The following is a 22466-nucleotide window of genomic DNA, read 5'->3' as shown; positions in this document are numbered from 1 at the left end:
TTCATAGATGACCAGCAGGGTCAGATAATAATAATCACAGTGGTTGTAGAGGGTGCAACAGGTCAGCACCTCAGGAGTAAATGTCAGTTGGCTTTTCATAGCCGAGCATTCAGAGTTCAAGACAGCAGGTGCGGTAGAGAGAGATTCCAAAACAGCAGGTCCGGGACAAGGTAGCAGGTCCAGTGAACAGGTTCCATAGCCGCATGCAGAATAGTTGAAACTGGAACAGCAGCATGACCAGGTGGACTGGGGACAGCAAGGAGTCATCAGGCCAGGTAGTCCTGAGGCATGGTTCTAGGGCTCAGGGCCTCCGAGAGAGCGAAAGACAGAGAGAATTAGAGGGAGCATACTTAAATTCACACAGGACACCGGATAAGACAGGAGAAATACTCCAGATATAACAGACTGACACTAACCCCCCGACACAAACTATTGCAGCATAAATACTGGAGGCTGAGACAGGAGGGGTCGGGAGACACTGTGGCCCTGTCAAACAGGCAGGATATAACCCCACCCACTTTGCCAAAGCACAGCCCCCACACCACTAGAGGGATATCGTCAACCACCACCCTACTACCCTGAGACCAGGCCGAGTATAGCCCATGAAGATCTCTCCCACGGCACGAACCTGGGGGGGGGGGCGCCAAACCGGACAGGAAGTTCACGTCAGTGACTCAACCCACTCAAGTGACGCACCTCTCATAGGGACGGCATGGAAGAGCACCAGTAAGCCAGTGACTCAGCCCCCATTATAGGGTTAGAGACACAGAATCCCAGTGGAGAGAGGGGAACCGGCCAGGCAGAGACAGCAAGGGCGGTTCGTCGCTCCTGTGCCTTTCCGTTCACTTTCACACCCCTGGGCCAGACTACACTCAATCATAGGACCCACTGAAGAGATGAGTCTTCAATAAAGACTTAAAGGTTGACACAGAGTCTGCGTCTCTCACATGGATAGGCAGACCATTCCATAAAAATGGAGCTCTGTAGGAGAAAGCCCTGCCTCCAGCTGTTTGCTTAGAAATTCTAGGGACAGTAAAGAGGCCTGCGTCTTGTGACCGTAGCGTACGTGTAGGTATGTACGGCAGGACCAAATCGTAAAGATAGGTAGGAGCAAGCCCATCTAATGCTTTGTAGGTTAGCAGTAAAACCTTGAAATCAGTCCTAGCCTTAACAGGAAGCCAGTGTAGAGAGGCTAGCACTGGAGTAATATGACAACATTTTTGGGTTCTAGACAATATTCTAGCAGCCCTGTTTAGCACTAACTGAAGTTTATTTAGTGCTTTATCGTCGGTAGTCGGAAAGTTGAGCATTGCAGCAGTCTAATCTAGAAGTGACAAAAGCATGGATCCATTTTTCTGCATCATCTTTGGACAGAAAGTTTCTGATTTTTACAATGTTACAAAGATGGAAAAAAGCTGTCCTTGAAATATTCTTGAAATGTTCGTCAAAAGAGAGATCAGGGTCCAGAGTAACTCCGAGGTCCTTCACAGTTTTATTTGAGACTACTTTACAACCATCAAGATTAATTGTCAGATTCAACAGAAGATCTCTTTGTTTCTTGGGACCTAGAACTAGCATCTCTGTTTTGTCTAAAAGTTTAAAAGTAAAAATGTTGCCGCCATCCACTTCCTTATGTCTGAAACACAGGCTTCCAGAGAGGGCAATTTTGGGGCTTCACCATATTTCATCGATATGTACAGCTGTGTATCGTCCACATAGCAGTGAAAGTTAACATCATGTTTCTGAATGACATCACCAAGAGGTAAAATATATACTGAAAACAATGGACCTAAAACGGAACCTTGAGGAACACCGAAATTTACAGTTGATTTGTCAGAAGACAAACCATTCACAGAGACAAACTGATATCTTTCCGACAGATAAGATCTAAACCAGGCCAGAACTTGTCCGTGTAGACCAATTTGGGTTTCAAATCTCTCCAAAAGAATGTGGTGATCGATGTTATCAAAAGCAGCACTAAGGTCTAGGAGCACAAGGACAGATGCAGAGCCTCGGTCTGACGCCATTGAAAGGTAATTTACCACCCTCACGAGTGCAGTCTCAGTGCTATGATGGGGTCTTAAACCAGACTGAAGCGTTTCGTATACATTGTTTGTCTTCAGGAAGGCAGTGAGTTGCTGCGCAACAGCTTTTTCAACAAAAATTGAGAGGAATGGGAGATTCGATATAGGCCAATTAAATTTTTTATATTTTCTGGATCAAGGTTTGGCTTTTTCAAGAGAGGCTTTATTACTGCCACTTTCAGTGAGTTTGGTACACATCCGGTGGATAGGGAGCCATTTATTATATTCAACATAGGAATCAGCTCTTTCAGTAGTTAAGTTGGAATAGGGTCCAGTATGCAGCTTGAAGGTTTAGAGGCCAATACTATTTTCATCACTGTCCCAAGAGATATAGGATTAAAAAACTTGAGTCTCCCTTGATCCTAGGTCCTGGCAGTGTTGTGCAGACTCAGGACAACTGAGCTTTGGAGAAATACGCAGATTTAAAGAGGAATCCGTAATTCGCATTCAATGATCATGATCTTTTTGTCAAAGAAGGGCATGAATTTATCACTGCTGAAGTGAAAAACATCCTCTCTTGGGGAATGCTGCTTTTTAGTTAGCTTTGCGACAGTATCAAAAATAAATGTTGTTCTTATTCCCCTAAATTAAGTTAGAAAAATAGGATGATCGAGCAGCAGTGAGGGCACTTCGATACTGCACGGTACTGTCTTTCCAAGCTAGTCGGAAGACTTCCAGTTTGATGTGGCGCCATTTCCGGAAGCTTGCTTCAGGGCTCGGGTATTTTCTGTATATCAGGGAGCTAGTTTCTTATGACAAATGTTTTTTGTTTTTAGGTGTGAGACTGCATCTAGGGTATTACGCAAGGTTAAATTTAGTTCCTCAGTTAGGTGGTTAACCAATTTTTGTGCTCTGATGTCCTTGGGTATGTGGAGGGAGTCTGGAAGGGCATCTAGGAATCTTTGGGTTGTCTGAGAATTTATAGCACGGCTTTTGATAATCCTTGATTGGGGTCTGAGCGGATTATTTGTTGCAATTGCAAATTTTATAAAATGGTGGTCTGATAGTCCAGGAATATGAGGAAAAACATTAAGATCCACAATATTTATTACACGGGACAAAATTAGGTCCAGAGTATGACCAAAGACATGTTGGACAAAACCCACTGAGTCGATGATGGCTCCGAAAGCCTTTTGGAGTGGGTCTGTGGTAGAGGTCGACCGATTATGATTTTTCTACGCCGATACCGATTATTGGAGGACCCAAAAAAGCTACTACCAATTAAATCGACCAATTGTTATATATATATATATATATATATATATATATATATATATATATATATATATATATATATGTAAAAATGACAATTACAACAATACTGAATGAACAATAAACACTTATTTTAACTTAATATAATACATAAATAAAATCTATTTAGTCTCAAATAAATAATGAAACATGTTCAATTTGGTTTAAATAATGCAAAAACACAGTGTTGGAGAAGAAAGTAAAAGTGCAATATGTGCCATATAAAAAAAGCTAACGTTTTAGTTCCTTGCTCAGAACACATGAAAGCTGGTGGTTCAATATTCCCAGTTCTTCAATATTCCCAGTTAAGAAGTTTTAGGTTGTAGTTATTATCGGAATTATGACGCGTCGACTTTCTCTCTATATCATTTGTATTTCATATACCTTTGACTATTGGATGTTCTAATAGGCACTTTAGTATTGCCAGCCTAATCTCAGCAGTTGATGGGCTTGAAACCATAAACAGTGCTGTGAATCAAGCATTGCTAAGAGCTGCTGGCAAACGCAGTAAAGTTTGAATGAATGCTTACGAGCCTGCTGCTGCCTACCACCGCTCAGTCAGACTGCTCTATCAAATATCAACTCATAGACTTAATTATAATATAATAAACACAGAAATACGAGCCTTAGGTCATTAATATGGTAAAATCCGGAAACTATAATTTCAAAAACAAAATGTTTATTCTTTCAGTGAAATACGGAACCATTCCGGGTGGGAACCCTAAGTCTAAATATTGCTGTTACATTGCATAACCTTCAATGTTATGTCATAATTATGTAAAATTCTGGCAAATTAGTTCGCAACGAGCCAGGCGGCCCAAACTGTTGCATATACCCTGACTCTGCGTGCAATGAACACAAGAGAAGTGACACAATTTCCCTAGTTAATATTGCCTGCTAACATGAATTTCTTTTAACTAAATATGCAGGTTTAAAAAAATATATACTTGTGTGTATTGATTTTAAGAAAGGCATGGATGTTTATGGTTAGGTACAGTACATTCGTGCAACTATTGTGCTTTTTTCGTGAACGCTCTTTTGTTAAACATCACCCGTTTGGCGATGTAGGCTATGATTCGATGATAAATTAACAGGCACCGCATTGAACGCAGGACAAGCTAGTTAACCTAGTAATATCATCAACCATGTGTAGTTAACTAGTGATTATGTGAAGATTGATTGTTTTTTATAAGATAAGTTTAATGCTAGCTAACAACTTACCTTGGCTCCTTGCTGCACTCGTGTAACAGGTGGTCAGCCTGCCACGCAGTCTCCTTGTGGAGTGCAATGTAATCGCCCATAATCGGCATCCAAAAATGCAGATTACCGATTGTTATGAAAACATGAAATCGGCCCTATTTAATCGGCTATGGCGATTAATCGGGCGACCTCTAGTCTGTGGACTTTTCCATGTGAGTATTAAAGTCACCAAAAATGTGAATATTATCTGCCATGACAACAAGGTCCGATAGGAATTCATGGAACTCAGTGAGGAACGCTGTATATGGCCCAGGAGGCCTGTAAACAGTAGCTATAAAAAGTGATTCAGTAGGCTGCATAGATTTCATGAATAGAAGCTCAACAGATGAAAACGCAGTCTTTTTTTTGTAAATTGAAATTTGCTATCGTAAACGTTAGCAACACCTCCGCCTTTGCGGGATGCGTGGGGAATATGGTCACTAGTGTAACCAGGAGGGGAGGTCTCATTTTAACACAATAAATTTATCAGGCTTAAGCCATGTTTCAGTGAGGCCAATGCAATCAAGATTATGATCAGTGATTAGTTCATTGACTATAACTGCCTTGGAAGTGAGGGATCTAACATTAAGTAGCCCTATTTTGAGATGTGAGATTTCACAATCTCTTTCAATAATGACAGGAATGGAGGAGGTCTTTATTCCAGTGAGAATTGCTAAGGCGAACACCGCCATGTTTAGTTTTGCCCAACCTAGATCGAGGCACAGACACAGTCTAAATGGGGATAGCTGAGCTGACTACACTGACTATGCTAGTGGCAGACTCTACTAAGCTGGCAGGGTTGCTAACAGCCTGCTGCCTGGCCTGCACCCTATCTCATTGTGGAGCTAGGGGAGTTAGAGCCGTGTCTATGTTCATAGATAAGATGAGAGCACCCTTCCAGCTAGGATGGAGTCCGTCACTCCTCAGCAGGCCAGGCTTGGTCCTGTTTGTGAGGGAGTCCCAGAAAGAGGGCCAATTATCTACAAATGCTATCCTTTGGGAGAGGCAGAAAACAGTTTTCAACCAGCGATTGAGTTGTGAGACTCTGCTGTAGAGCTCATCACTCCCCCTAACTGGGAGGGGGCCAGAGACAATTACTCGATGCCGACACGTCTTTCTAGCTGATTTACATGCTGAAGCTATGTTGCGCTTGGTGACCTCTGACTGTTTCATCCTAACATCGTTGGTGCCGACGTGGATAACAATATCCCTATACTCTCTACACTCGCCAGTTTTAGCCTTATCCAGCACCATTTTTACATTAGCCTTAACGTCGGTAGCCCTGCCCCCTGGTAAACAGTGTATGATCACTGGATGATTCTTTTTCAGTCTAATACTGCAGGTAATGGAGTCGCCAATTACTAGGGTGTTCAATTTGTCAGAGCTAACGGTGGGAGGCTTCGGTGTCCCAGACCACGTAACGGATGGAGGAGAGACCAGAGAAGACTCGAACTCTGACTCCGACTCACTGCATAATGGGGAGAACCGGTTGAAAGTTTCTGTCAGCTGAATGAGCGACACCGGTTGAGCATTCCTACAGCATTTCCTTCCAGAAGCCATGAGAAAATTGTCCGGCTGCGGGGACTGTTAGAGGGGATTTATACTACTATCTGTACTTACTGGTGGCACAGATGCTGTTTCATCCTTTCCTACACTTACCTACCCTTGCCTAACAATTGCGTCTGAAGCTGGGTTTGCAGCACAGCTATCCTCACGATTAGGCGATCGTTCTCCTGTATATTATGAGTACAGCGACTGCAATTAGAAGGCATAATGTTAATGTTACTACTTAGCTTCGGCTGGTGGAGGTCGTGTAGAACCACGTCCAGATAAAGCGTCCAGGGTGAAAAAGTTTAATGAAAAAATTGAGCGAGTTGAAAAATAAAAAATATAAAACGGTAAATAAAAAGTAAAAAACGTAAAGTTGGCAGGTAGCAAAGAAACGTTAGCAACAAACCGCACAGCAGCACGTAAACAAGTCTACAAGTGACTCCTGTAAGGCATTTGGTCCTATACTGTTTATGGGAATTCTGGTTTTGAAAAACAGCTCACAGCTGAGGTCCTCTTTCAAAACTCTGAGAATTCAGGTTAGGACTCACGGTGTCGCGGGGATACGTGCTCAATTTGTTCTGCTTCGCTGCGTTGGAAGCTCACCGTCGCGTGTTAGGTACAGTGGTGGGTGAAACAGCCTAGGATACGCTGTGTTCAGTGATAGCTATAGACTGAAGAGGAAATACACTGTGACATTTTATAGCCAAGAGGCTTCAAAGCATAGCAACACGTTCAGAACCATTACAAGCCAGAAGAAAAACAGCCTTGCAGTCTCACTATTGAACCCAAAGTTCATCACCCTCCCCAACCAACAGCATGAGATGATTCAGGGGTCTACAAGAAGGGGCAAGGTCATGAACTCTGCCTTCTCACAGTGACCTTGGGGGCTTTGATATTCTATTCCTGGTTCACAGTAGGATCTATCATGTTGGTCATGGGTCATTCATTCCAAAACCAAACAAAAATGTCCACGAGGCCAACAACACATTCATAACATTCCTGCTTCAAATATGTTTTTTCTAAAACCAGACTCTCCAAAAGCTAGAGATGCCATGCAACTGTAACCCAGGAACCAATGGTGTTTTTGACCTCTTATTTTGATAAGAGGGTAGGTTTCCTACCCTAAACACATATCAAAGCAAATGTGAAACTAACAGAAGAGTTTCAGGTCAGGGATATGAACAATGAACATCTAACCTTATTATTTGCCTGTTAGTCCATTAGCGCCCTCCAAGTTCATCCTCTCTCTCATTGTTTTCCATAATCTTTGCCATGGCGGCACAAATCTAACCACCGCCTCAATATAAATAACTCCTGTGATCCATGCTCAAGGGATTATAAGAGGTTTTCATTTTCTAATTTGAATGTGTGTCTTGTTCCTGCAGCCTGGCGAGAAGTAAGCAGGTCTTTTGCGTGCAGGGACCAGAGTAGAGAGTAAAATGTGACTCAACACCAACCGACTGTTCATTAATTAAACTTGCTTTGGCTTCTGTGAATGGCCTCCTGCTGTGAACTGGTGAGACATAACTTTACTAGTGCAGTAGGCTCATTTAGTGGACAGCTCAGTGAAATTGGCATTGGATATTTATAAAAGACTGATTGTAGTAGCGTACATCCCTTGTCCCGTGCTTGGACAGACACTTTGATCCTGCTTTGTTTTTCATTCTGCTAATTTGAATGGACAGTCCTCTGTCACACAATCTGACATCATAGTGCTCTTCGGCCAACATGCAGATGTTTGGCATTTTGAGCATGCTTTGTCTTCCATTGCATTTCATAGTGTCAGTTAGCCTAGCGGTTAAGAGCGTTGGGCCAGTAACCAAAATGTCGCTGGTTCGAATCCCCGACCCGGGCCCGTGTGAAAATTCTGTCTGTGCTCTTGAGCAAGGCACTTAACCCTAATTGCTCCTGTAAGTCGCTCTAGATAAGAGCGTCTGCTAAATGACTAAAATGTAAATGTAAAAATGATGCAAACTTAATAATGGCCACTTTAAGCATCTCTCACACAATCTGAAGTCATAGTGGTCTTCGGTCAACATGTTGCCTAACAGCCAGTCAAACGCCAAGCTGTCAGTCCAGTGTGTTACTCATTCTCTGATTCAGAGGGGTTGGGTTAAATGCGGAAGACACATTTCAGTTGAATGCATTCAGTTGTACAACTGACTAGGTATCCCCTTTCCCTTTCATCACACTGCCTCCCAGGGTAAGGGATACAACGGATACCCATCAATCATGAGCACAAGCACTACACTGCCAAAGGACACACTCACTCCCTCAACTGTCTCTCTCCTCTCCCTCGTCTCCCTCCCTTTGTCTCTCCATCTCTCTCTGCATGGGGTCAACATAATAAGCTCAACACAAGTTACTAAACTAATTACAACCATATAACAAAAAATCTATGTCTGAGAGATTTTTTCATTAAGTTAAATACTTTCCTAGACGCACTCAGATATGTGTATTCTATTTAGTCCGCCTACACGAGAAAGAACATTTAAACAAAACTTGCAACATATTCGAGTGAGTGCTTGGCTTGAAAACGTTTTTTTTTATGTGATCGATGGTTGGCTCCAAGCACGCTTTCATTTATTTTCACAAGAGAATAAGAATGGAGCACATTCCTTCCCTTATCAGATATTGTGCAGATCTTTTACATTATTTTCTATGTTTCTAATGGACTGTAACATATTGTCAGATTTTAGGCGTGTGCTTGCTTTATTTTGAAAGATAAGATGGGTGTGAGATAATGCCAGTTGAATGTGACCAACATTCACTTGTTGCACGCCACCCAAAACTCTGTCCAAGCTGCTCTTCTTACAGTAACTGGCCACTGTGTCAAATAGTGCAAACTTGTCTTTGCTAAACTGGCCAAGCCAAGCTGTAGGCTTTCAGCCCTTTGTTACCTCTTACTTTCTCTTCCTGGCACAGTGCTGAACTTGTTTGACCTCTGAGGTTTTGCAAGGGGTACAGACTCAGACCCTGTTGTTCCTCTTCTGGTTCTGTAGTGGCCTTTTTAAACAGGCAATATGTGTGATTTTACAAACATGAATTGGATCATCCAGTGGGCAGCAATGACCCCTCTTTATGGAGAACTTGAATACATGGGTGGACTTTGCCGGGCTCTAATAAGCCTCTTCGGGAACCAAGTCAATCTCAGATGTTTTTAAGTAGTGGGACAGGTGCCAGATTCAGGTCAAAGCAAGCACTCATCCCATTAGCCTGGCTGCCGGACCTATCGACTGACTGGGTCGTGTAGAAGTCTCACCCAGTTCTAATCATTCTTCCTGGAATTTGACTGTTTTTGTTCATAAATACCACATTTTTGAGCAATTCATCTTTGTTTTGTAAACCTGCCATTTTTATATTTTATTCTTGCAATTGGCTGCTGCCAGCATTGTCGAGGTGCAAATGAATATATTTAGCCTGAAAGGGCTCCAACTGCAGAGCAGTGTCTGATTTCCACCCAAATATAATAATCATAAAGGCCCTGCTTCTGGTTCTCTCATGAAATCATTTTTACGGTCTTGGAAGGCATAAACACCCATTTGATTTAGTGTTGTTGCCTGCATTGGAGAAGGATCTAGTTCATCACTTTAAGTGGTGAATGGCAAATACCGCTAAAAGTGGTATGCAGTGACCATGATCTCCATAATATTGCGTTGTAACTGGCCTCCCAGAGCATGAAAGTCACATTGATCGTCATAAATCTCTAATGCATGATGTATTAATTATGTGCTTATTGGAGTCGTGCTCATTGAAGTTGTAGAATGTGTGAAACGAGCTGTATATCATTTGATATACAGTCAGGTCCATAATTATTGGCACCCTCAGTAAAGATGAGCAAAAAAGACTATATAAAATAAACAATACAAATACTGAGCTATGTTCCATGCTCAAAAGAATGATATTATTTTATAATAATACAATTGCTGAAGTAATAAAAAAATCTAAAAAAGATAGGGGTCAAGATTATTGGCACCCCTGTTTTTACTACTCCAGCACCCTTGCGAGGATAATGAGACTGAGCCTTTTTCTAAGATGTTTTATGAGATTGGACAACACATTGGGAGGGATCTTTGACCATTCTTCCAGACAGAATCTTTCCAGATCTTTGATATCCTGTGTGTATGGACTGCCCTCTTCAATTCAAGCAACATGTTTTCAGTGGGGTTCAAGTCTGGAGACTGAGATGGCCATTGCAAATTGTTGATATTGTGGTCAATTCAAATCAAATTGTATTTGTCACATACACGTGGTTAGGAGATGTTAATGCGAGTGTAGCGAAATGCTTGTGCTTCTAGTTCCGACAATGCAGTAATAACCAACGAGTAATCTAACCTAACAATTCCACAACTACTACTTTATACACACAAGTGTAAAGGGATAAAGAATATGTACATAAAGATATATGAATGAGTGATGGTACAGAACGGCATAGGCAAGATGCAGTAGATGGTATCGAGTACAGTATATACATATGAGATGAGTAATGTAGGGTAAACATAAAAGTGGCATAGTTTAAAGTGGCTAGTGATACATGTATTACATAAAGATGGCAAGATGCAGTAGATGATAGAGTACAGTATATACATATACATTATATTAAGTGGCATTGTTTGAAGTGGCTAGTGATACATTTTTGATCAATTTCCATCAATTCCATTGTTAAAGTGAGCTGGAGTTGAGTCAGTATGTTGGCAGCAGCCACTCAATGTTAGTGGTGGCTGTTTAACAGTCTGTTGGCCTTGAGATAGAAGCTGTTTTTCAGTCTCTCAGTTAACCATTTCTTTGTGTATTTTGATGTGCGCTTGGGGTTATTGTCTAGCTGGAAGATCCACTTGTGGCCAAGTGTCAGCCTCCTGGCAGGGGCAGACAGGTTTTGGGCTAAAATGTCCTGCAACTTGGTAAAGTTAATGATAACCAGGCTATTGATTTATTTAACAAATTTCTTTACAAAATTAAACAGTTTATACTTTGTCAATATAACTTGTTATATAACCATCCCCAACTGAGCATAGATAGTTAATTTCCATATTGCTTGACCTAGCAACTCAGAAATCAGTTTGAAATATAGCTCTCCCTTTAATCCTTTCAACAAACAATTGTTAATGGATAATGCATTTTTAAACACACAAATTCCCTTCACCTCTTTGTTTTGAGATGCTGATATGAATTGAGCAGGTGGATGACCTCTTATCAGGCTACACAGCGCCCCCTAGACTGGAAGAAACCGACTAAGTACTGTACTGATCCTCACTAAAGTACTGTACCAACCCTCGCTATATGAGCCACTTGACAATTCTCACCAAGTGGCTTAACCCTGTTGGCGTGATACGTAGGGTGTTTCCCTTTCATGCCGGGTTCGCTTCCCTACCCCGCCGTTCACTACAGTATTATAAAAACCAACCTATAGAACACACAGTCTTTGTCTCCCCTGTTCAGTTATTGGATTGTTTTTGGGCTGTTTAATCCCGCCTGTTGTTAGAAGAACAGGGTCGTTCCTCCTCAAAAAGCACAAGAGGATTTCGACACCTGAGATACTTCTGAAATCGTTTCTGTAGTTGGAAACAGATACGATTAGCATTCCTGAAAAATTATTTTGTTGAAATATAATTAGATTTCTGAGACATTAAGCTAATTGATTGCACCCAAATATGCCATTTTTTATTCATAGGATTCAGATAATATTCAGTAAATACACTGAGTGTACAAAACATTAGCCAGTGTGTCTATGTATGCGGATGACTCAACACTATACAACTACAGCAACTGAAATGACTAGTTTCAGAATGGGTGGCAAGGAATAAGTTAGTCCTAAATATTTTTTAAAAGCATTGGGAAAAATCATTCACTAAACCCTAAAACTCAACTAAATATTGTAATAAATCATGTGAAAATTTACCAAGTTGAGGTGACTTAACTGCTTGGAGTAACCCTGGATTGTAAACTATCATGGTCAAAACATATTGATACAATAGTAGCTAAGATGGGGAGAAGTCTGTCCATAATAAAGTCCTGCTCTACCATCTTAAAACCACTATCAACAAGGCAGGTCCTACAGGCTCTAGTTTTGCCGCACCTGGACTACTGTTCAGTCGTGTGGTCAGGTGCCACACAGAGGGACTTACCTTGTGTGAAAATTGCAGTTGGCTCAGAACAGGGCAGCATGGCTGTTCATTGGATGTACACAAAGAGCTAATATGAATAATATGCATGTCAATCTCTCCTGGCTCAAAGTAGAGGAGAATGACTTCATCACTATTTGTATTTGTGAGAGGTATGTATTCCATACATTTTCATGGAACAGAAGACCTTAAATATTTTTCAGAGCTTTTTGTAGGACTGGTAAAGCCCATGTTGTTACAGTTAAAATCTGTAGATTCATATTTCCATTGTTGATGTAAGCACATTTGAAGTTGTGTGTTTTCAAATGGTTGAATTGAGTGGCTCTATACTGTCAACGTCTCCCAAATCCCCAGACTGTTTTGTGTTTGGGAAATGATGAGGAATCTTGCCATCTCCACTTCCCACTCGAGCTCTCAGGAGCAAAGGCAACGTCAACAATGCTTCCCACTGTGTTTTGATTGTATTGTGTCGTACAGGTCTGTGTTATGGAACAGCTTTGTGTCTACTGACTCAGGGCTTAAGATCTTTCAGCCTGCCTTGCTCTCGTACATTCCATCCTTGACATGGCCCTCAAGAAAATGATCAGGTGAAACTTGAGAGGTTGTCTCTCTATGGATGAAGTCTTGCTAATCCTTTCAAAGAGCCAGAACATTTCGGAGCTTTGGAAAGAAATAGTGCGAAGAATGACTGTGCTATTAAACTTGAGGAGGAGGAGTCTGTTCAAATCTCCCATCGGCCATTATTCCGAAGAGCTTCAGGTTAAAGACTTTGGAGAAGATATCATTTGTCTGGGACTGAGATAACCAATGACAAATTCAGTGTTAGGAAATTGTTTGACTGTTTAATTAGCAATATAATTCAAGTTATTCCTTGGTTTGTTGTGGGATGTGCAGTATGGGGATGCTGGTCATTTTCTATTCATCCAAATGATTTTGTATTTGTCAAAGCAAAGAATAACACTAGATTGTGGGTTGCTTCATCACCATTGTTAGATTGAAAACCAGTAAACCACAGAACAGAGCGCCAATATCTCCGTCCCGTTTAATGTTAAGCTTGTCACGCGGGACTAGGTGGGTGCAGGAATCAGACGCAGAGAGAGTTCCACTGGGGTATAGTGCTCTTTACTAAGGCACACACAAAATATGAGCCCAACAATACAGGGCGCGGACATACAACGTGACAAGCCAAAAACCACAGGGTGTCAAGTGAAAGAAAGAAAATCCACCTCAGCCTACAATGCACACACGTAACAAAATAAAGACAAATCCTGCACAAAACAAGGGCGGGTCTACCTACTAAATATAGGGAAGCTCATTAACCGAAAACAACAGAAACACAGGTGAAACTAATAAGACAAAACAAGGGCGGGTCTACCTACTAATTATAGGGAAGCTCATTAACCGAAAACAACAGAAACACAGGTGAAACTAATAAGACAAAACAAACAGACAAACGAAAAAGGGATCGGTGGCGGCTAGTAGGCCGGTGACGACGACCGCCGAGCACCGCCCGAACAGGCAGGGGGGCCAACTTCGGCGGAAGTCGTGACAATGCTGATGTAACAAAATGTAGCAGTTGAGTAGACCTACCCTGAGTCGTTATCTGGTATTAAAATTGGTGTAGGAGGAGGCAGAGAGAGAGAGATATGGTAGTGGGGAGACGGAGTCCTTTGTTATTCTCAGGACCCACACACTTACATTGTATCCCCCTCAGACAAAGGAACTCTTTTTAATTTGTTCTCTGCTACAGTGAGTACAGTACAGAGACACCCACTGCACGGCCATAGATAGTGACATTGTAGAGGGCCTTAATAACATCCTCCCTTCCACCTCTCCCTAAGCTTTCATTCATCCTCATGGTGTGTGTAGTGGTGCTGTCTCTAGTGTTGGCTTTCCCGGCTCTATATCTATAATCAGGTTATTTCCAGGGAGGCCTGAGATCAGATCTTCAGTCATTTGTTCTGTCTCCCAAATGGCAAACTATTCCCTTTATAGTGCACTACTTTTGACCAGGTCCCATAGAGCTCTGGTCAAAAGTATGCACTATAGGCTATAGAGTGCCATTTGCGCCGGTGCCCTGGTTTCCTCCAGTTAGGGTTTGGAGCAGAGCCAGAGATGGACATCCACAAGCCTATTTATGCCTACTATAAGTGTATCCGGAGTTGGTGTGAAAAGCTTAGTATGCAGTTTTGACCCCATTCTCACCCCCCCCCCCCTCCTGTGGCCTAGGTTGCGCCCCCGGCCAGAGGATTGTGACTGACTGTCTGTGGATTACCTGTGGCTGACTGCTTATGGATTCAACAACATAATTTTTAATCAGCTTGCTATAGATCATTACATTTGTTTGACATACATTTGAGATTGCTTTGAGTAATATTCGTATCTGACCAGTTTACTTGTTTATTAGTATTAGGAAATGGACTGGTACAGTGAATGTCCAAGATGGCAGGATGGCAGCATGTCAAGTCGTTTGTCTGACTAGTACATTTTAACCTACTAATAACCTATTTATTTATGGTTGAGTCATTTCCTTGTTGTGTAGTGCAAACTATTTTGTTTTTGCTGGTGTGAAGATCACTGTTCTCCCTCAACTCGGCACTTCATTACTCAATGTTTTTAATTTGCTGTTTTTGATTTTGAAATACTCTTGTGAATTCTATGGTTTTTACTAGATTACTTGTAGTTTTTCATGTTGTTTGTCTGTAATTTTTGTAATGACTTGGTCCTGACTATCTTGGCCAGGACGCTCTTGAAAAAGAGATTTTAAATCTCAATGAGCCCTTCCTGGTTAAATAAAGGTAAAATAAAAATGTAAATAGGGTGACAGGTAGCATAGCGGTTAAGAGCATTGGGCCAGTAACTGAAAAGTCCAAGAGCTGACTAGGTGAAAAGTCTGTCGATGTTCCTTTGAGCAAGGCGCTTAACCCTAATTGTACCTGTAAGTCGCTCTGGATAAGTTTCCTAAATGACAAAAAAATATAAATAAACAAGCATTTTGAATATGGGTATTTTCCACGTAAAAAGCCCGATGAGCATTAACATGTGAAGTTCATAAGAGCATATCAAATTTGGTGTCAAATGTAAGCTACGGGTCTATATTTGTGAGAAATGACAGCATATATAAATGATTCTACCATTTTTCATCCCAAAAATTTGTAATAAACAAAGGTTTTGATTTCTGGTCAAAAAGACGGAAAAAGGCTTAGAAAACATTTACCAGAAAAAGTCTTAAAAAGGTGTCACGTTCCTGACCTGTTTTCCTTTGTCTTGTATTTATTTTAGTTGGTCAGGGCGTGAGTTGGGTGGGTTTGTCTATGGTTGATTTTCTATGTTGGGATTTTTGTGTTCGGCCTGGTATGATTCTCAATCAGAGGCAGCTGTCAATCGTTGTCCCTGATTGAGAATCATACTTAGGCAGACTGGGTTTCACTTGTGTTTTGTGGGTGTTTGTTTACGTGTTTGTGTGTTTCACCACACGGTACTGTATAGGTTTCTGCACTTCGTTTATTTGTTTTGTAATTCAGTGTTCAGTTTTCGTTATATTAAATCATTATGAACACTAACCACTCTGCGTATTGGTCCGATCCGTCTCGCCTCTCCTCGTCCAAGGAGGAGGACGAATATGAAAGCCGTTACAAAAGGTATTAGAAATTGTTAAAAACACTATAATGCTAGAAGTAAAGACCCCTGCCAACTAATATCAACATAATTATTTGCCTTCTGTAAGTTAAGAAATAATGCCTAGTGTCATTCTGTTACCAAAACCCCACATATTTTCAAATTTAAATCCCTCATGAGGAGGAAGGTTAATGAAAGTTCACAGAAGTTACAAGGTAGACCTACCAATTAGTTATAGTGTTTTACTGATAACAATTTGGTTTATGATATATTAAGTGATTAAAACACGTTACCAAATCAGTAACAGAATGACCCAAAAATCTGTAACAGAATGATTGCAACTGAATTGGCTACCATAGGAATGGTATTGAGGGAGCGTGCATTTGGCATGCTGACTGCAGGAATGTCCACCAGCACTGTTGCCAGAGAATTGAATGTTCATTTCTGTAACGGCTGTCGTCTTCCTCCTCGTCCGAGGAGGATAATTTAGAAGGATCAGAGGACCAATGCGCAGCGTGGTAATTGTTCATCTTAATTTAATAAAGGTGAACGCTCAAATACAAAAACAACAAATGTAACAACCGAAACAGTTCTATCTGGTGCAGACACACAAAGACTGAAAACAACCACCCACAAAACCCAACACAAAACAGGCTACCTAAATATGGTTCCCAATCAGAGACAACACAAAACACCTGCCTCTGATTGAGAACCATATCAGGCCAAACACAGAAATAGGAAAACATAGAAATATAAACATAGACTGCCCACCCCAACTCACGCCCTGACCATACTAAATAAAGACAAAACAAAGGAAATAAAGGTCAGAACGTGACAATTTCTATACAGTAAGCTGCCTTCCACGTCATATTAGAGAATTTGGCAGTACGTCCAGCCTCACAACAGCAGACCACGCCAGCTGAGGACCTCCACATCCTGCTTCACTTGCGGGATCGTCTGAGACCAGCCATCCGGACAGCTGATGAAACTGTTGGTTTGCACAACCAAATCATTTCTGCACAAACTGTCAGAAACCGTCTCAAGGAAGCACATCTGCGTGTTGTTGTCCTCACCAGGGTCTTGGCCTGACTGCAGTTTGGTGTCGTAACCGACAAAAGTTGTCTGTGGACATTTTTAAAGTAGTCATTGTGCACAGAGTTGTATGGTTTGTTTAACTTTGCAATCAATGTTTTTTGTTTGACATACTTATAAAGTGAAAAATCATAGTCTCCGTGTCATTCTGTTACTGTGGATCTATCGGACTAAATACTTTCCAAACAACAGAAAGCCTTCCAGACAGATTCACTGAAATGACCTGCATTATCTGATCATCTTTTTTTTTAACACCAAAACATCAACATCAATGTTTGTGTTTTTTTTTTTTACCTGAACCCAACAACATTTTCCCCAACCTTAACCCACCTCCCTTCAGCAACCAATCACAGCCTGTTTACTATTTTCACCCTACCATGACTGAGCACCAAACTCCACCGCCCCAATAAACACACCCAGGGAGCATACTCAAGCACAGGGGGCTGTTTCGTAACACAGAGGGAAAATAAACAACAGCATCCAAACATGATTCCCTGTGTAGCCCCAGTAGACATGCTTTACAGTAGCTCAAAGACCATGGAATCCCCAGCCAGCCAGCCGCCCCATTTAGTGCCACTATGTCAGAGCATTGTGTTCTTACTTCACTCTTATTTATAATGTAATCTCCTTACAGCCCCTCTAGACTAGGGCTCTCCGTACTTCAAGTTGGAGAGTATTGGAACCACAGGTTGCAGGTTGACTTGTGTAATAGATAAAGCCAACAGTGTTTACAAGAACATTTTAACTATGAAATGGATATACCGTATATACCCCAGATATTGGTTTTCTCTACAGACATAACAGTTATATTAAAAGCATCTTGTGCGGTCAACACTGTGTTGCGACCTCACGTAAGGCCTCAAGTCATTATGTGCCAATGCCAATCGCCTACGCACCTTGGGTAGAAGGCAGCGCTAGGTGGGCAGAGTATGGGCCAAAGCAGCCTGGTAGGATGCCAATGTGGCAGGCTGCTGTCATCTGGGCTGTATATTTATGGCAGTGGGCACAGCAGGGTGGGTCTGTGGATTGGGTGTGGGCTTGTTGATTAACAATGTGGTAACACCGTGGTGAAAGAGGCCATTTTAAATGCGTTTATAACTACAGTATGTGTAAGCTCTTGCATTTCGTGAAGGTGCCTATGAAAATGTCTACTGTGCTGCTACTACTACTACATAATTACTATTTAAGATATTAATAGTACATTCAATTATAACTTGAAAGCTTATAAGCACTTAAGTAATAGCTTTCATATGGTAGACACCCAAAATGAAATAGCATCACATCACTGTTTAGACATAATGTTTTATCTCAGATTCCCTCTTTCAAATGAACTCTAACACTTTCATTGAAGACATACAGATGTCAGTTGGACCAGCGCCAGCTATCAAAATCACCCTCCCTCTCTTACTCGGTCAAACGCTAAAGCAGCAGACGGACAGAAAATGAATAAATCTGCTGCACTGCATTCAAATGTATCTGAAATGCATCCAAACACATCAGCAACAGTTGTTTTCTATACAGTAGCTTAATAACTAACACAAGATAGATATTGGTCTCCACTACAACATACAAGTGTCAAGTTTCTCGGGAAATGCAGCCTTACAGTAGGCTACACCTAGGTTTCTAGCGAACCGAAGGTTACAAATCAACTGTCAAAATGTAGTTCAATCGTGGCCTGGGATAGTCTAGCGGTTAGGGCCACTGCCTTCAGCATGCACATGTAAGCCTACCCTGTATGCGTGGGTTGGATTCCCGCCCAAATAACTCAATCGACTGATTTTAGTTACACATAAATAAAAAATCCCCTATAAAATCAGTCAGTTTCAGCTAGAGATATCAGGTTTGCGTCTCAATCCACCGCATTTGCCAATGTCGGCCTTCCCCATCTGCTGCGGAAGGTGACCGAGCTACAGCGGTATTTGTCAGACCATGGAGACATCACAAAACTCGGTTTTCTCACGAAAACGTCTGTAGCGTTTTGCCTACAACCTGTTATGACCACTCTATAGAAAGGGAAGACTTTATTTCAATTGTACGTAATGCTTGTCAAACCTTAGTCTTTCAAAAAGGACTAAGTTGTTCCGATGATAATACCAAACAGAGGGCGAAGGTATCTTAAAAGACTTTGGTTGCAAGCAGAAATAAGAAAACACCAACATCATCTTTTAGGGAGAGGTATATATTAAACAATCCCTATCACAGTCTGCTGTCCCATCATGCTTCAAGATGGCCACCATTGTTCCTGTTCCCAAGAAAGCTAAGGTAACTGAACTAAATGACTTCTGTCATTGTGAAGTGCTTCGAGAGACTAGTCAAGGATCATATCACCTCCACCCTACCTGTCACCCAAGACCCACAACAATTTGCTTACCGCCCCAATAGGTCCACAGACGATGCAATCGCCATCACACTGCACACTGCCCTATCCCATCTGGACAAGAGGAATACCCATGTAAGAATGCTGTTCATTGACTACAGCTTAGCATTCAACACCATAGTACCCTCCAAACTCATCATTAAGCTTGAGGCCCTGGGTCTGAACCCCGCCCTGTGCAATTGGGTCCTGGACTTCCTGACGGGCCGCCCCCAGGTGGTGACGGTAGGAAACAACATCTCCACTCCGATGAACCTCAACACTGCGGCCCCACAAGGGTGCGTTCTCAGCCCCCTCCTGTACTCCCTGTTCATCCACGACTGCATGGCCATGCACGCCTCCAACTCAATCATCAAGTTTGCAGATGACACAACAGTGTCAGTGTCTTGATTACCAACAATGACGAGACAGCCTACAGGGAGCAGGTGAGGGCCCTCAGAGTGTGGTGTTACCTCAATGTCAGCAAAACAAAAGAGATGATCGTGTTCTTCAGGAAACAGCAAAGGGAGCACCCCCCTATCCACATCGACAGGACAGCAGTGGAGAAGGTGGAAAGTTCCTCGATGTACACATCACCGACAAACTGAAATGGTCCACGCACACAGACAGTGTGGTGAAGAAGGCGCAACAGCGCCTCTTCAACCTCAGGAGGCTGAAAAAATGTGTCTTGTCACCAAAAACACTCACTAACCATTACAGGTGCACAATTGAGAGCATCCTGCCGGGCTGTATCACCGCCTGGTACAGCAACTGCACCGCCCACAACTACAAGGCTCTCCAGAGGGTGGTGTGGTCTGCACAACACATCACCGGGGGCAAACTACCTGCCCTCCAGGACACTTACAGCACCCGATGTCACAGGAAGGCAAAAAGAATAATCAAGGACAATAACCACCCGAGCCACTGCCTGTTCACCCCGCTACCATCCAGAAGGCGAGGTCAGTACAGGTGCATCAAAGCTGGGACAGAGAGATTGAAAAACAGCTTCTATCTCAGGGTCATCAGATTGTTAAACAGCCACCACTAGCACAGAGAGGTGGCTGCCTACCTACAGACTTGATATCATTGGCCACTTTAATAAATGGAACACTAGTCACTTTAATAATGTCACTTTAAGAATGTTTACATATCTCACATTACTCATCTCATATGTATATACTGTATACTGTATCCTTCACTATCTATTCTTTACTATCTATTGCATCTTAGCCGCTCTGTCACTGCTCATCCATATATTTTATACTTATATATTCTTATCCCATTCCTTTACTAGATTGTGTGTATTAGGTTTTGTGGAATTTGATAGATATTATTTTGTTGTTGTTATTACCTGTTAGATACTGATGCGCTGTCGGATCTAGAAGCATAAGCATTTCGCTACACTCGCAATAACATCTGCTAACCATGTGTATGTGACCAATAAAATTTGATTTGGTAATGAGGTGACCAATAATGGTTGCTATTGAGATCAGCTGTGCGGGTGAATTTAGCGCATATTGATGGTTTAACGAGACATCAGCTGGCGATAATCTAGTGCTATCGATGGTATAGGCCCCTTGTTATTTTTATTATATTCTAATACATTCTGAAGGCTACCTGTTAGCCTATCCATTGTCACATAATGAATGGTGTGAAAACCCGATAGATTACTTTTTGTGTTTCCATGGCTGAGCTGATTTGGGCCTTCAGTTGATTGACAGCTTGTTGAACAGCTAATTTCACCATTCGCGCCAACCCTGTCTCTTTAATCAAACGACAATGATTTGGTCATTATTTTCAAGAATCTGGCACTTTGCCACACCCATGTGTTAATGTTAAAATCCTCCCACTGCTAAATGGCATATTGTTAGACCTAGCCTATATTGTCATTATCCTGTGTGATCATTATATCATTTATAAGCCTATCATGTTTTGCTGACGAGCACAGACCGAGTCATTCCACCTTAAAAAGCACACGAAAAAGATTGTTCTGAAATTGTTTCTGTTAGAAACAGAAAGTGTGCATTCCTACAAGATTATTTTATTGAAATAAAATGTGATCTCTGAGAAATTAAGCTAATTGATTGCACCCAAATTGGCCATTTTAATTTATAGGATTTATGTAATATTCAATAAATATATATAGTACCTAAAGTCCAATTTGGACAAAACTTATTTCTAGGTATGGTACTGCATTGTATACAAACACCACTTCCACCACTTCCACCACTTCCACCACTTCCACCACTTCCACCACTTCCGATTCTAAATATTTCTTCAGCCATTCAAATCCTCCTGCAGCAGGATTATTTTCCTCCTGTACAGGGTGGCTTGAGAAGAGGTGATGATCAAATATGGCTTATGCCTATTCTGTAAATGCTATTAAGTTTTTAATGTAAATCTTACATGAGGGATAACACAGCATATCGTGTGAAAGATCAGTGCTGCTCTGGAACACAGACACAGTGCTGCTGCTGCTCCGTTCAGAGTCAGTCTGGCCTTTTCCCTGACTCGGTGTCCTCATAAGTCTGGTAGCACCACATGCCCCTGGCAGTCGACTCCCTCGCCCAAATCTTTCTCTCTCTCTTTGGCTCTGCCTGAGCAACATCCTATTGCTCAGGATCATTAAGAGACTGCCGGGTATTAACAAGTGGGATGGGTTTGGGTGCATCGTACAATTGAATACTGCAGTAGATGTGTAGGCGTTGAACCCGTCAGGTTTTCTGAGGGTTTCACGGTAACAGCTGATCTTTGTACTGTTCAACATTTTTTGGACTCCATAGAGACAGGAAGGGCAGCCCTCCTGTATCTGTCAAGAACAGGTTCGACCACTGTGGGCCTTACTTTTGCCTCTTTTGTGTTATCTGTACATCAGGGGAAAAAGGGATTGGGATAAGCTATCTTGTGTGTGCTTAGCTCTGAGCTGCAATGTGTAACTGACTATTCTCTTGCTGGCTGTCTTCTGGGCTGAGCAGTCATCAGTGCTGTGTTAATGCATACTCACTGCTCATCTGTGGCAGAAAGAATGGGAGCCCAGGGCTTGTCTGTCTCTGTCTGCTCTGCCAGGCTCTGGAACACAGACAAACAGTGCTGCTGCTGCTCCGCTCGGAGTCAGTCTGGCCTTTTCCCTGACTCAGTGTCCTCATAAGTCTGGTA

At 41.9% G+C, this 22466-nt stretch overlaps 1 protein-coding gene across 2 annotated transcripts in view; it reads left to right on the top strand.

Annotated features, from left to right (window-relative positions):
• LOC129822733 (nuclear receptor-binding protein 2-like) overlaps positions 1–22466 on the top strand; it is a 92353-nt gene that overhangs the window by 33630 nt on the left and 36257 nt on the right. The gene's annotated exons all lie outside the window — the stretch shown is intronic.

The sequence above is a fragment of the Salvelinus fontinalis genome, chromosome 25, assembly GCF_029448725.1.
Source record: "Salvelinus fontinalis isolate EN_2023a chromosome 25, ASM2944872v1, whole genome shotgun sequence".
In the NCBI taxonomy this organism is placed as follows: domain Eukaryota; kingdom Metazoa; phylum Chordata; class Actinopteri; order Salmoniformes; family Salmonidae; genus Salvelinus; species Salvelinus fontinalis.
This window is presented reverse-complemented; position numbering and strand designations above follow the sequence as displayed.